Genomic DNA, 15,128 nt, shown 5'->3' on the forward strand with positions numbered 1-15,128 from the left:
CAATTACTCTGAACCTTTGGCTGAGTTCAGTGAACTCACATGTGGCATTCACAGGATAATGGTAATTTCTAAAAGTAAAAAACAAGCAGTGTGACAAACAAGCCACCAGCAACAGCACTGAGTATTGTATCTGCCATGTTGCTTGCGTGGTCCACACTCCCTCAAAAAACACAATCCTCAGAAAAGCAGCAGCTGCTTATTAGTGGATACATTTTTTCAGTGTCACAATCTCCCCGGCAATCAAGCTTTTCATTTTCAGAATTTGACTGTGTGATATGAGTTAGTTATGTGATTCAGTTCAGGTGTCACTGGCTACTGTCTGATAGCATGCATGCTATATGGGTCCAAAACCTGGAGGCAGGAGGAAGCCTTCTCACCCTGTGATTAGCTATTATTGGCATGAATGCGGCATCACCTTTCAACAGGGTGTCCAATCGATATTAATACACCCATAAAACCAATGGCACAAGAAATATTGGTGTCATGAATCTCACTGATGTCAGTTGCGTAGAAATATGTAAATTATTAGTGTGCTAACACAAGCCAGTCAAAGCTATCAATCATGCAGGACTTGAAAAGCTTGTATGTACTGAGTTCACCAAGGTCTAGTTTTATTGCCTCCAGGTAAGAGGTTGAGTTTGTGTGAGCGTTTGTTTGCTTAGTGTATGTTCGTCTCTTTCTCAGCAGGATCACCCAAAACTACTGAACCGATTTTTGTTGTGTGGAGGGGTGAGGCTTGACTCAAGATAGATCCCATCAAATTTTGAGTCAGATCTGGAAAAATTGGTGGATCCAGGATTTCGTTTCACTGTCTTGAACATGGTGCTCTCCAACGACTCCAACATTTGTGAGCCAAAAAAAACATGTTACTTCTTTCTTCAAATATTAAAGTTTACAGTTTGGTGTTGTTGCAGAATATGTCATTGAGGGTGTTTTCACACCTGAAAGTCTGGAACATGGCCAGGAAGGCTCATGTCTTTGCAATACTATTTACATTGGATTTTTTGTTGCCAGTGTAATATCATTATGGTATTACTACCAGCTAAAGGTTCGATCCGGTGTAAACTCCAGTTCAAACTATCCAAATAAATGTTCCAACTCTCTTTGATCTGGACTAAGAACACTTCTATTGGTCGAACAAAATTTTGGTCTGTGGATCCAGACTGTGGTACCAGTCACTTTTCACACCAGACTTATCTGAAAAAGTGTGAAGGTTCGGATCAAACAAGGTAGTTGTGAAAGCGCCCTAAAGTATGGAAAATTTAAAGTAAGTGTGATTGTTCTGTATATACTATATACGAAAGACAATCCTGTGAAAGAGGATATTTGAGGGTCAGTGTTACATCACTGTGTTTCAGTATAGACCAATAACAAGGATAGCACAGAGATACTATTGCATCTCCTATAAGACTGAATGTTATCATTCCACATTTGTGGCCTCACAAAATAGACAGCAGTGCCAGAATGAGGGATGAATTGCCTTGACTCATCGGATTCCTATTAGGGAAAATGTTTGCGGAATGATTGGCAGCAATACCAGAACCGCTTTTAAACGTTTGGAGAAGATGAAGGAGGAAAAAGCAATTGACGCATCATGGCTGTTCCAAGACTAAATCTGACTGTCAACAATGTTCGCCTGTGATCGGGCCCTCCAGAAGGACATCCACTGCACGCCAAGCTTTTAGTTGAGGAAATAAAGTAATAGCAGGAACCTGATAGTGTTTAAATGGTCAATTCAGCCAAGCAGCAGATCCAGACATTTTCTGCCTAACTGCTGAGGATGACGACGTTGTTCTTACTCTTTTGTCTTATGCACGTGACTTGAGGTAGGCATGAGATTAATTTCTTGTGGACAAAAAGACCAGTAGCTTCTATAAAGAACAGACACTAGGGTAATGGTGTAAATAGGACCCTCCCTCTCTGAGGAGTAGTTGAAAAGATGCATCACATGTTAAGAGAATTCAACAATTGACATTTTAATATTTTACAGTGACAAACCAAACAAACATAATTGATGTTTGTGTGGTATAACTAATAGTGACACCTTGGAAGGAACACAAACTGCAGCAGCTTTATTTTGGAAGGCCCTCCACATCCTCTCTGTTTGCTTTGTTTCGGGTGAACGCCAAAACCTGCGTTTCATTTGCAGTTCTGACCTCGAGGCTCACATCATAATTTTCAGAGCGAGTTCACTCCTCATTAGAAGGGAAAAAAGTGATGGAGCGACAGGGGGGCGGTGAGGGCGAAACTGAGGAATAAAGATAAATGGGACATGAAGAAGAGAATGAGAGAAAGCTCAGAATGAAAGAGTGTTTTCGGCTGATGTGAGCCAAATGACAGGCGTCGGGACATGAATGTGAAAACTTAATGGGTCTGGCCTCTGAAGTGGGCCTCCACAGTAAAATGAAAAGCCTGTGGAGCTGGCTCCCGTGATGGATGAAGCGTTGTGCTTCCCGGGCCCTGACAGATTCTGGGAAAGCGCTCGAGTCGTCTCCTGTCCTGATAAAGAAATAAGAGGAGAGCCAGCGCTGCTTGTCTTGCTCCTGAGGTGACAGAGGAGCTTTAAAATGTGGTAGGTTTTACCAGCCAGACAGCCATTATCTGCAACCCCGAGCAGCGATAATGCGATTTGCACCCTGCTTTTATGACAAGGGCAGGATCAATACTTTTGTGTGTGGAAATATCAACAATCATAAGTAGAAACATATACGGTGTGAGCCTGGCCTTGATGATGATCTCCCTCTAAGCCTCTGACCCAGTGTCTCGGCAGCAGACTCAACACAGAGACTTGGGACGGAGCCCATATGTCCCTGTTCAAGAGACGTCTTCAGTCATGGTCTCTAATTGGTACCATCTCCTCTCAGGGTGACATCACTGGAGTCATGGCAGAGGTGATGGGGACCAGATGGCGAAGAGATGGTGAAGAGCCACTCCTGAACCTCTCGTATCTTCACCTCTCGTCCAAGTACTTTTCGTTTTGTCGCAGATTATTTCATCTGTCAGATCGTCATGGTTCACCCCCCTCATATTTATATATTTTTTCACCATCAAAATTGCCTTTAGTTTCCAACACAATTGCCATAGACTAAATCAATGAGGATGGACTTCACTCCACACATCGTTCATATTTACTGAGATTGATCCTACAGGATCTGTTGCTCTTCCATACTGTAGATAAGATTGATTTGGCCACAAAAAGATTGTGCTCTGATTTTCATAAAGTGGCTTGTGGTGGCTGCATCCTCCTGCAGACCTTCGACCTCTAATTAACACCCCTCCTGTCCTCCCGTTCCTCCCTCCCTCTCTATCACTTCCCAAAAGTGATCCAACACGCTGTCCTGGCGAAGGTCGAACATTTTCAGGCCCTTGCACTCAGATATAAACACACGCAGACAAAGAAACACATTGATCCTGGAGGCTGGTGTTCGTTTCAGATTCCTGTTAGGATCCATAAACCCCATTGATTTCACCATCTCCTCTGATTAGGCAATTGAGGAGAACATAACAGCGCACCGATGGGCCTGATCAGGAGGACTTGTCCCAGAGGACAGCTGATATAAAGAGGAGGAAGAAGTGTGAAATAGACAGGGGCACAAAAAGTGTTGGGGCTGGTATCGACCATTCACTACTGTTAATAGGTTAACGTCAAACTTTTTGTTCTTGCACATATGTAGTTCACAACAATATTGGCAGATTTACTGCATATATTCTTAGGTCCTTGATTACTGACAGAAGTGGCAAAAGCAGGCTTTTCATTTTTAGCTTAAGCACTTCACATTTGTTTGCTGAAATCACAAATTCAAACTGGCAGGTCACTCTGAGAGTCATGGCGGCCCACCATATCCTTATTTGTCTTTAATAATGAACCACATTTTTTTTAACACTTGGTGTTTTATTGCATTGCTGCATTGTATAGCTGAGTGCAATGCTACTTGCCGCTAGCTTGGGTGCTCGCAATATCATCCATAAAGTTGAATCAGCTGCATTCACCTGTAAGTGGTATGCAATGCAGTTCTCTCCCAGAGGAGAACTTGTGTTTCACTCTTTAATTTGTGTGCTACCGCCAGATTGAATGAATTCTGTGGGAGAAGCTGCAGAGAAAGTGGAAACAAAATTCCTGGATCTGCACAAACATTTAATGGGTTATTTCCTAACCCATACAGCATCCTTTCACCAAGTTTCTTAATAATCCATCCAGTAGTTTTTGTGTTAGCTGCAACAGACGGACAAAGTGAAATAGAGTACACTATGACTTCTAGTTCTAGTTCAAGTTGTAGTATTTCTCTGTTTGATCCATGTGTTCGTAGTAGCCTCATGTTCCTCATCCTCCTGCTGTTCCAGGCAGTTTGCATCTAGTCGTACACCTCGTCTGTCTGCCTGTTCTCTTAGAAAGACTCCTCCCACAGGCCTGTCCTGCTCCACCATCAGGTTCAAGCAGCCAGAATATCTCCACCACTTCTTTACATTAAACCTACTCTGAAACCTTTGAACATTACTTATTTTAATACAACACCATTGGGCTAAAAGACTTATTGCTGCATAATCCAATTACAAAGTCAGCCTCCTCACCACATGATGCAGGTAGGAGACATTGTTGTTTTTACAGTTTAGATCTGGTTGGTTAAAATATTATAAATACTGTGCATTGAGGAAAAATCTAATATTGTATACAGATTACACAAAACAGCTTGGCTGAGTAGGTTGCTTGTTGTCATTTTTTATCAATACAAAAGAAAAAATGGGATTTCGGATGTGTTTGGCACTCGTAATGCTATATGTGGGGTTGAATTGACTGGAGTGTAATCTTACCCAAATCCAATAAACAGCCGGACAGGCCAGCTAACGTTGGCCTTCATGGATGCCCTGAGAGTGTAGGTCAATGGTTTTGAGAGTAGTGAACAATGGAGGTGCCATTTGTCATTATAACCTGTAAGCCAACAAAGTTACTTAATAATATTCTCCTTGGCCTTGGAAGTGATTTTTGCAGTTCAGAGTTTGCTTGTCAGTAGGAGTGAATTGCTTGGCCTGCATTTTTTTAAGGCTGCAGTTTGTGTGGTCAGTTGGTTGTTTGTTTCCTACATCAAGTTATGTTCACATCATTTTTCTTTACATCAAGCAACATAATACAAACTGTGTTTGACACTTTCTAAGAAAATCCAAAAATGTTTACAGTTGACACTGCAGGTCCCCGAATCCCTTATCTAACTGCCAAGTTTGAAGTTGATTGGATAAGTGGTTGTGGAGAAAACCTAAATTAAGTTTGACAGACGAACAGGAAGAAATTCCTCAATTTATAATAAGATGTTAGGTGCGATTGTATAAAAGCACCCTCCGAACATAAGGATGCTGAGTGTCTCTTTTCTTTCAGACCACACCACATCAACATGTAGTTTGAGAGAAAAAGGGTTGGCAGACTTGCCAGTCCTAGTTAAGATTGCTAAACTGTGATTGGACAATGGCTGCTCAGGGGAGAAATTAAGCGAGCAGTAAATGCTTGTATAGCCTCAGTGACATCAGTGGATTTGTGGTGTGTACAAAGCAGTGGAACATGTTCTGCTCAATGATTTCAGACCTGCAGGACAGAGAGCAGACACAAAGCTGGTCTGTGCCCATGACACAGATCTCATGCAATGACCTGGAACTGTGTCTAAACAAACAGGCCAGACCATAGAAGTGGATCTAGTCTCAGCGACAGAGGAAAATGGTCGGGGCATTCTACCCTGTCTGTGTCAACAATGACACACCTCTGCTCCAGTCTGTCCACCTCCCTCCTCCGGCTGCCTTCAAAGCTCTGACAGAGTGAAAGAGAGAAAACAGGCCTGTGTCACACTGAAAAGCCAAAACGCTTACACCCCAGAATGCTTTTATTCATGGCGCTTCACTGTCTTGTGCAGGACTTAATCCAAGCCTGGCTTGGGCTCTGTGTGTGTCTCTTTCTCTCCGTCTCTCTGGTCCCACTTGCTCTCCCTCTTCAGAGGGATAAAGCAGCAGTTGAAGAAGTAGCCCACCCTAGGGGTTGAAAGCTTGTATCCCATCCAACCCTGAAAGCTGTTTTCACTCAAAACATTGTCAGCGTGCCCAAACATGTCATAGGAAGTTATTTGTAACAAGGGGGATAGGGAACTATCCTTTAGATCTGTCATCGGACTCTGAAGGGGAAGCTCACAGCTCACTGGCCACACACCTCCGCTGGCCAATCAGAAAGCAAGAAAGAAAAATAAATAGGGAACGCTGGCCCTGAATGGACAGCTCACACTGGTGGTTTCATCATGCTGCTGGCGCGCCGGCCGCAATGGCGACAGTGTTTCTGAGGATGTTTGTGCTTTGTGCTTTTCTTCCTCTTTCTCTCCACTCTCGTCTTTCCCATTTGGGACCTCTTTCAAACATGGTACATGAAACGTCATTGCGCTGTGGTAAATGGAAATAACAGTGTCTTACATAATGAACAGAATTAAACCAAAAGAGCTTGTACTTAGAAAACCTATATACATTCAAATATGACCTCATCACAACCAGAAGTCCTCTTCATGAATGTGACCTATGACACTGCATATCATTAGACTTATTAGCCTCTACTTAAAAAAAACATAAATCCAGCTTGTTACAGAGGAATTAATGGATAGTTATAGTTAAAGCTAGAGTAAGAATTATAATCATAATAAGATTATTATTAAAGAAATGAAAGAATAGCAGTTAAATTCCAACTTATTTTGTAGTTCACACCTCCAGTTTGGAACTCTAAAATCTATCCTCTAATTGCAGATATCTCTCTGTCTGTGTGGCTAAAATATCTACAGAACGGTTCATCTTATCGATGTCATGCTTTGTGTATCGTTTAGGGCCGAAGGAAGTACAGTGTTTGATGCGATATCGAAAACAAGGATCTGTAGCAGCTCGGGCAGGGACCCATCAATGAAAGGGATGTTGTTGATCATGACAAAAGGTTGTTCATGACAACGGCAACAGCAACTGATTATCCAGTTCAGGGCCCTGCATACCGAGTTGAGCTTGACTGACCATTGAATAAACAGGTGAACAGCTCTTTGTGCAGCAGCGGGGGTGCAGCTTTAGGGTTCTGTGGACTGAATCCTACAGCAGGTCTTTACAGTTTTGGAAAGACGGCATTACGAAAGGCACTTCACTAGTGTTACGAATTTGAAGTCTCGGGCTCATGCAGAATCAAAAGTCATGTTGGAAAATATTGAACAACTTCTCCAATGAATATTCTCCCAAAAAATACAAGCAGCTCCAGCAAAGAACATATAAATGTATTGCTGTGTTTACCTCAGTTGTACTCTGCCTGTTGTGCTGCTTGTGATGAAACTCACGCTGTGAGTCACTGAGTCTCACCAGCTCTCTGGGCATTAACCAACCTCACGACAAGATCACAGGCAGGAGGCCGACAATAGCTTGAGTCATTAATCACAGGTGGAACAGCTGCCATGCCGTGCATAGCATGGTAGGAGGCTCAGTTGGAAAAGTCTCACAGAAAATGACTCACACGCTTTTCCAGATTTGTCGGTGCCATTCCCTCGCATCTCCTCCTCCCTCATCAGGAATTTCACAGCAATCAGAACCAGTGCCAGTGGCTGATATTTGATCAGCAACAAAGCATCGATACGAGGATGAACGCAAACTGACGTAAATCTTTTGGCTGAAACACGCAGTGACACACCTGTTTGCACGCATGCAAGCTCAATTCATTAGTGCAGTCATCCAGAAATCAACCGGTACACATGCACACGCTCAATCAAACACACACAAACACATACAGACACGCTCTGCAAGCTGTGCCCGATCAATTGTTATTCAGCATATGTGTTTAATTTGTCCATGGCAATTTCCATCATGGCTGGGAGATGTTCTACAGAGAGAGACAGAACGAAGCCGAGGCGCTCACATGAGAAGTTCTGACCAAACCAACGCAGCCACAAACACACAGGATAAATGTCAGCACTTTGACCGATCCAGCCTCTTGCTCTGGTTCTAACAAGCACAATAAATATTAGTGAAGATAATGATTAAGCTACACAGAGCAGTGGAGTAATGACTGTGGCTGAACTTGATGCTGTAACACATAGACTCGAGGGTTTGCCAGGTAACAACTGTGAAGCGTCTGATGTTGCACTGGACTCATTCGACCAAATTGACTGAGTTAAATGTTCTGGAGCCTGTGGTTGTCAGAATATAAAGAGAAGAGTCACTACCTCTTCCACACACATTTGTCAGTGCAGGAGGGCGGACTGGCTGCACGTGCAAACACACATGTACACCGGCTCTGTGGGTAATAGTGGCTGCACGGGTGTTAGAGGGGCGCCACTGTGGTCGGACTGGACTGTCTGGGAGCATAAAGTGGCCTTCTCATGGTTCCCCATTTGACTGGGTGGTCTGAATCTGGTATTGGTGTGTATGTGTTTGTGTGTCTCTGTGTGTGTGTCTGTGTGTGTGTGTGTGTGTGTGTGTGTGTGCGTGTGTGTGTACGTGCGGACAGGGACGGACATACATTCACCCTGCAAAGGTGAGATGAGTGGCTGTGTGTGGTGGCAAAGGGTGGCAAGACGGCCGGGTAGTGCCCACACATGGAGCGCCACAAGTCCCACTGACCATCCTATTAAACACACACTTACCACACACAGACACACACACACAGACACACACACACACACACACAGACACATACACACACACACACACACACATCATCCATGCGGAACAAATATTTTGACATAGACGGGCAGACGACGGGGCGTCTCCTCTCTGTAGCTGGGTAACTTCTAGTGCTTAGCACAGGATGGTCTCGGTTTGCCCAAACAGGAGCAGAGGAAACCTCAGCCGCTTTTAGAGTCAATCAGCCCTCCGCCAGCCCCCTACCCCGCCCCGACGACTCTGGAGGCAAATGTTAACACAGAGCCATCAGACGGTGGAGCGAGCAGGACAGAAGATTCCTTGGGTTTCTAAGATGTGGTGTGAAGGAAAAAAAATAAACATTTTCTTCTTCCAATGAGATTTCAACAGGCAGATATATGGCCTGTCGCCTTTCTAGTTACATTGAAAAAAAGTGTCATTCCCTGTCTCTCTCTTTCCATCGCGCTCTCTCTCTCTCTCTCTCTCTCATAAGTGCCAGGCTATTTTGGTTTCCGAAAATATTTTCTAAGGTCTGAAGAGCCGCTTTTCTGTCGCCGTTGCTGTTTGAAAGTGAGAATGTGGCTGAAAAGGACCTTTCACTGGCCAGAATCAAAGTGCTCTGACCATGTGAAATGGTCCTCTATTGAGAGGGAAGGCCACCTCAGTGCACACAGCAAATTTATGGATCCACAACATTTAGTCTTCATAACCTGAGACATCAATGTTCACGTATAAAAGCAGGATATTTGAAAAGCTTTGTGAACAAGTAAAATATGGCTGCTGTCGCTTTAAACAGCTCTCTGCTCCTTTAACTTTTCTTTACAGCAGAGACTGACTCTGCCCTAATCAGTTATTTCCATTTGATGCTACTTCATTTCTTCATTACCCTTCAGAAGAATTGACTTTTTCATTCCACCACATGTATTTGATATACAAAAGATATGATTAACTTACTGTGTGGATCAAATTATATAAAAAAAGCTCAAACTAGCTATTTCGACCATTGAAGCATTAAATCCTGCTCCCATATCTACACGTTTGGTGTTACTACTGTACTTAAACTGGCATTCATTATTTTTCTTGGCTGCTTCAGTGCAGTTTCTGTCCACCTGATGAATGTAAGTCTAACATTCGCTCTTGTTTTAGAGCTGTTTTGCTTTCCATTAACTCTGGCTCCTTAGCAGCAAAACGCTGCACAACCTAAGTTAGCCGCTAAATTGTCTGTCACCATTTGGGCCAATGTACAGCATACATTGAATTAATTTTAGAGTTTATTGAGCTCCAAACGCGAGTAAGTCTTAGCTGCCAATTATTTCACCACATTTGAAAGCATCAATTAACTAATTAAAACCAAACTTACTTGTTTGGTAAGTACCTGATGCTCCCTAAAATGACATAATTCATTACTTTTTATGTTTGGTCCATGTCCCTTTAGTTTACATGGTGGAGGCAGGATTTATGATGTATACTGCAGCTGGCCACCAGGAGGCGATCAAAACGCTTGGCTCCACTTTTGAGGAGCAGTCATGTTGTCCATCTTTATATACAGTCTATGCAGGGAATCAAAACATTAAAGTGGTGAACCCCCCAAAAACAAGTACCTTCACCAGTTTTTGTAAAAACTCTCTAGACAAGACTCTTCGATGTTTACATGTTGTTTTCTCTGCCTCCTCCATGCATGCAGGCAGAGTTAAGGGCGCAGCATTCATTATTGATTTTTGCAAATGTCCTTATTGAGTAATAAACAGCCGTACATAGACAGTCGGTGCATTAGTGTCAGCAGTAGCGCCAGGCGGACAGCAGAGGCCTATCAGTCACCATCACTCCCAACGTGACGAGACTGATTATAGGTTATTATTAAGCTGTATTGATTACTGCCAGGGGGAGCTAAGTGTGCTAGAGAGAGAGGCTGTTGATCTGTATAGGGAGACACTTTTACAGCTCCCTGCACTACCGTACGCTGCACTGTAGTAAAGCACACGACCGGACAGTTTAAAGCGGTTTGACAATGAGCAGATGCTCCATTTAGCCTTATTCAATAGAACGCAGTTTTGCTGAGCATTTTTTCGCCGGGTTATGTCAGGGAAGTCATATAGCATCAAATTCCATCAGTGGTTTTGAGCTTTTATCGTCACAATAATTACGGCTGTCCATTTATTGAATATACTTTTGAGGTGGTAGCACTTTGAGATGCCAGAGCCACCCCAAACACACCACTTTTAGGGGCAGAGGGAACAGCTGACAGGCTTTGGAGACCGTGTGGGTAACCTACCCTGTACCACTATGTCCACACACATGCTCACAAACACACACACACATACACACACCATTCTTTGCTCCAAACCAATCATTATACCCATCCTGCCCACAGCTTGAGAGTCCTCAGGTCCACAGAAAGATACTTAGTTGTGGTTGAAGAAGCACTTACATCCACTCAGCATTCTGCCATTCCCTGCCCAAGATGATGCCGTTCTGGTAGGAAGAGAGAGAGCGGGGGGGTTCTACTTTTTATGAACTTCCTGCGGATCATCCATCAGCCCGGCTAAAAAGAAATAGATGGATATGGTGGCCACAGTCTGTAACCTCAAGAAAAGCTTAATGCAGAGAAGGGGGCTTCTCTAGGCCAGCTCCTCGGCCACCGTGGCAGAAGAAGTGATACCATCAATTATTAAAACTCCATTGGGTTTAATATTTAATGCTAGCGACATGTAATTTACACTTACACTCGAGAAATCACGGGGTGCAGACCAAAATAATCAAGTGCATTTGTTCCAGGGAGTGCATGGGGTGTTATATGAATCCCATCTGGTGAGCTCTGATTTCACTAATTATCTGCAGAGTAAAGCAGCAACTATGCATTTGATTTGATTCATATTGGAAAAGTTTGGAACCACCAGAAATGAATGCATATTTATCAATGTGAAGCAAATCAATGAAATTAGAAAGAATAAAAAGATTTTCCCTTCAGTAAAGTTGAAACCCAAGTGGGTGGAATATTCACCCTGTATACAATACTGCCTTTGATGAAACCTTTATGTATGGGTTACTATTTTATTACCACATAGCTCAAAGCAAAGTGTTCTTCTGGGCTAAAAATATTTAATATATACAAAATATCAACCGGTGACGTGTGGCATATCACCAAAATAAAGAAACCGACCAGAATTTCCTCACATCTCTACATCCACTGCATCCACATAAAACTGGCCAACTATTGCATGACTGCATAATACCAAATTTCCCTGTATTGTATATCCAGCTATCCTAAGGTCCTATTTATCCAGTCCAAAGAAAAACAGCTGTCTGTCACAAAGCAGCAGCATCAGCCAACGAGGTTTCAGCGCGCTGCAGAAACTCCAGTCTGCTTCTTTTCTGTTTGCCAGTGACTCAGCTGGACTCAGCCGTGGCAGTATAAGCAGGATTTTAAATGAGGTGGTGAACTTTGAGTTAACACCTTTTAGGGTTGCAAAGATGTGAACATGTGCTGTGAATTTGGGGTAAAGGGGGTACTGCATATTGCCATTAGAGCTGTAGATTGACCCCTGACACGTGTAACACCTCCTAATTTGTCCTAAGGAGAAGTTAACGAGGCCAACTGGGGAGAAGGTCATTAAAGTATAGGGCAGTGGAAGCCTCGCTGACAGAGACAAGGAGCCTGTGTGTGTGTGTGTGTGTGTGTGTGTGTGTGTGTATGTGTGTGTGAAGTGAAATTGTAGTTAAGAGTCTTTTTCAAAGAAATTCATTGGATAATTTATGTTGTTTCAAATTCTGGGTAATTCTGTCATTAAAATGTGACATACTGTGGTGGGGGGTAAAAAGGTTCATAAATCGCGATTTGCTGCGGTGGCTCCTGTGATACTGTGTATTGCAATCCAATCCTATGCCCACATAACATAATCTCGACACTAGAATAGCATGCACTCTGTAGAGTGCACAACTCCACCAAGGCCTAACAGTCCCATTAATTCTATCAAGATGGTACACACACTTATAGATACTGGTTCAAGCCGATTACCAAACTGGTCTTACGGTAAGTATGTTATCAGTGGAGCAAACATACTTATTTACCTTCTCTACCACATTTGGGCTGCATTGTGTAGAAAAAAAAACAATCACTATAATGATATAATGACCACACCAAAGTGTCAAAGCAAGTGCCACAAAGATAACGTGCCAATTTGTATCCCATTATGCTCAGGGAGTGCCCTCTGCAAATTGTGTCACAGAAAATAATCTAGGTCGAGGAACGCAGAGTGCAGCTGTTTGCGGTGACCAAATGCCATACTTACCACCTTCTGTCTTATTGTGCAGTTACCTACAAGACACACCCAAGTGTACTTGTTTTTGTTACCTCTTTAGGAGCTTTTACCAGAATGAAAACTAACCTTGTCAGGACCAGTAGACCTCATTGGGACCAAAGCTTAGTCCCTAGTTTCTGGGATCCTGGATAATGTTAGTAGCAAGATGTTAAATGTGGTTAGGTTAAGGTAAGGGCTAGGTGCGAAATTGGTCATGGTTAAGATTAAGGATAAGGATAGGCTGTCCATAATGAATGTAAGTCAATGCAAACGTGTGTGTGTGTCTGTCATGTATCCCTCTTGTTACGGGAACCTAAATCTGTTTACACACATTTTAACATGAAGACGTATTTTAGGGTTACAGGGTTAGGATCATGTTCAGATTAGACAAGTGTTAATTTGGGTTAAGGCTAGAGTAAATAGGAAATCAATGTAAATAATTGTAATATCCTCTGAAGGCACAGAGACACGACTGTGTGTGAGTGTGTGCGAGTGCATTCATGAGAATATTGTGTGAGTTAAACCCACTAAGAAGGGAGGCGGGAAAATAAAACATAATAAAGTAATTCTTTATTTCCCAGGATTTGATCTGATAAAAAGGTGAAAAATGGAGCTAAGCAGCATTTACTACTCAAAACTCACATGTTCAACCATCGGTTAGTTCTTCTATGATCATACGACTTTTCCTTAAGTTCACCTCTTGTGCACCCAAAGCAGTGAAACCACACCATATGCTTCCAGGGCAGTGTGCTTACCACTGATAAACATTCCTCAGACTGTGGTGGAAACAGATTTTTTTTTTAAAACTGCTGTGTGTGCCTTTGTCAGCCAGGAGCCCTTGACTACAACCGAGGCGGAATGCATGTAAAGCTGTGTGGCTCCGAAGGGCCCTTTTCCCCCACTGCTACCCACCACTGGAGGGCACTGCCGCTGTCTGCCTTCACACAGGCGGCCCTTTGTTGGCAGATACTGTCTTCAGCAAACACAAAGCACAGAGAAGATTAACAGGGACAAAATGAACATATATATATATATATATATGATATTTGCCGCTGTAATAATACTGTAAATAACACAAGTCCCTGTTTCCTAAGGCTTTAGAAAAAGCAAGTTAGAAACTCATGATGAAAAATTATCACCCAATGGCAAATGGTATGTATTTATATGGTGCTTTTCTATTCTTACAGTCCAGTTTTTACCATCACCCATTCACACACACATTCATAGAATACATGTGCAGCACTTTCTCTATCATATGTAACTCATACACTGATGGCACAGCCGTTAGGGGCAATTCAGGGTTTAGTGTCTTGCTCAGGGACACTTGGGCACACAGAATGGGAGAGTGGAGGACCCGCTCTATCTCCTGAACCACAGTGGAGCAGAGGTCAATACAGGCTCATCTCTCAAAACTTCATTTTTAATGTGTTTTTAAAGACCTCTACATTTTATGCTTGTATACAACAGTATACACAGTTATCTGGTGATAGTTGATTGTTATCAGTGTTTAAGGTACAGGCTGTTTCTGTGGTTTGAAGTACTTTGCTCACCAAAACAAAAAACAAAAACACACAAATGCCACACAGCATGAAGCCTTCTCCACCGCAGAGCTCGCAGCCATGTTTTTCTATTTCCTATTTTTTTTCTCCTCTTCTGGAGCAAACTGCAGGAGGGTTGGCTACATTGGAATGCTACCGGGTATGAGTTGTTTCAAATGAAATAGTTTGGCCTCAACACCTCCACCCCCTCTAGCCACAATGTCACAAACACTTACATCCCTGATGGTGGAAAAAAATAAATAAGCACAGTGTGCAACGATGGTTGGCAGTGATAAAGTGCAAAAAGAAAAAAAAATGGGGCAGCTGAATTGCCAGATCACAACTGCTGACTCAGGGGTTTGGGCTGCTAGCACTAACGCTACAAGTGCTACTGCAGGATGGGCCTTGTTTGCTGGAAAAACGAATTGTGGAGTGGGTAAGATTGTAAAGAAGCGGTGGTTAATAATTACAGAAAATGACAGGATGGATGTGGAAATCAAGTGTTAGAAATGTGCCTAATGTAGGTTGAGAGGCAATGGGGAAAGTTGGAGAAGAGCTGGCGTGAGGGGGGGATGAATAAAACGAGAGGACACACAAAAAGCAAGAGGGAAAGTTGGAAAATCTGTCGGAGACACAGTAGTATTCTGCATGACTGATAGCCCTTAAT

This window comes from Limanda limanda, chromosome 12 (genome assembly GCF_963576545.1).
Source record: "Limanda limanda chromosome 12, fLimLim1.1, whole genome shotgun sequence".
Taxonomy (NCBI): Eukaryota; Metazoa; Chordata; class Actinopteri; order Pleuronectiformes; family Pleuronectidae; genus Limanda; species Limanda limanda.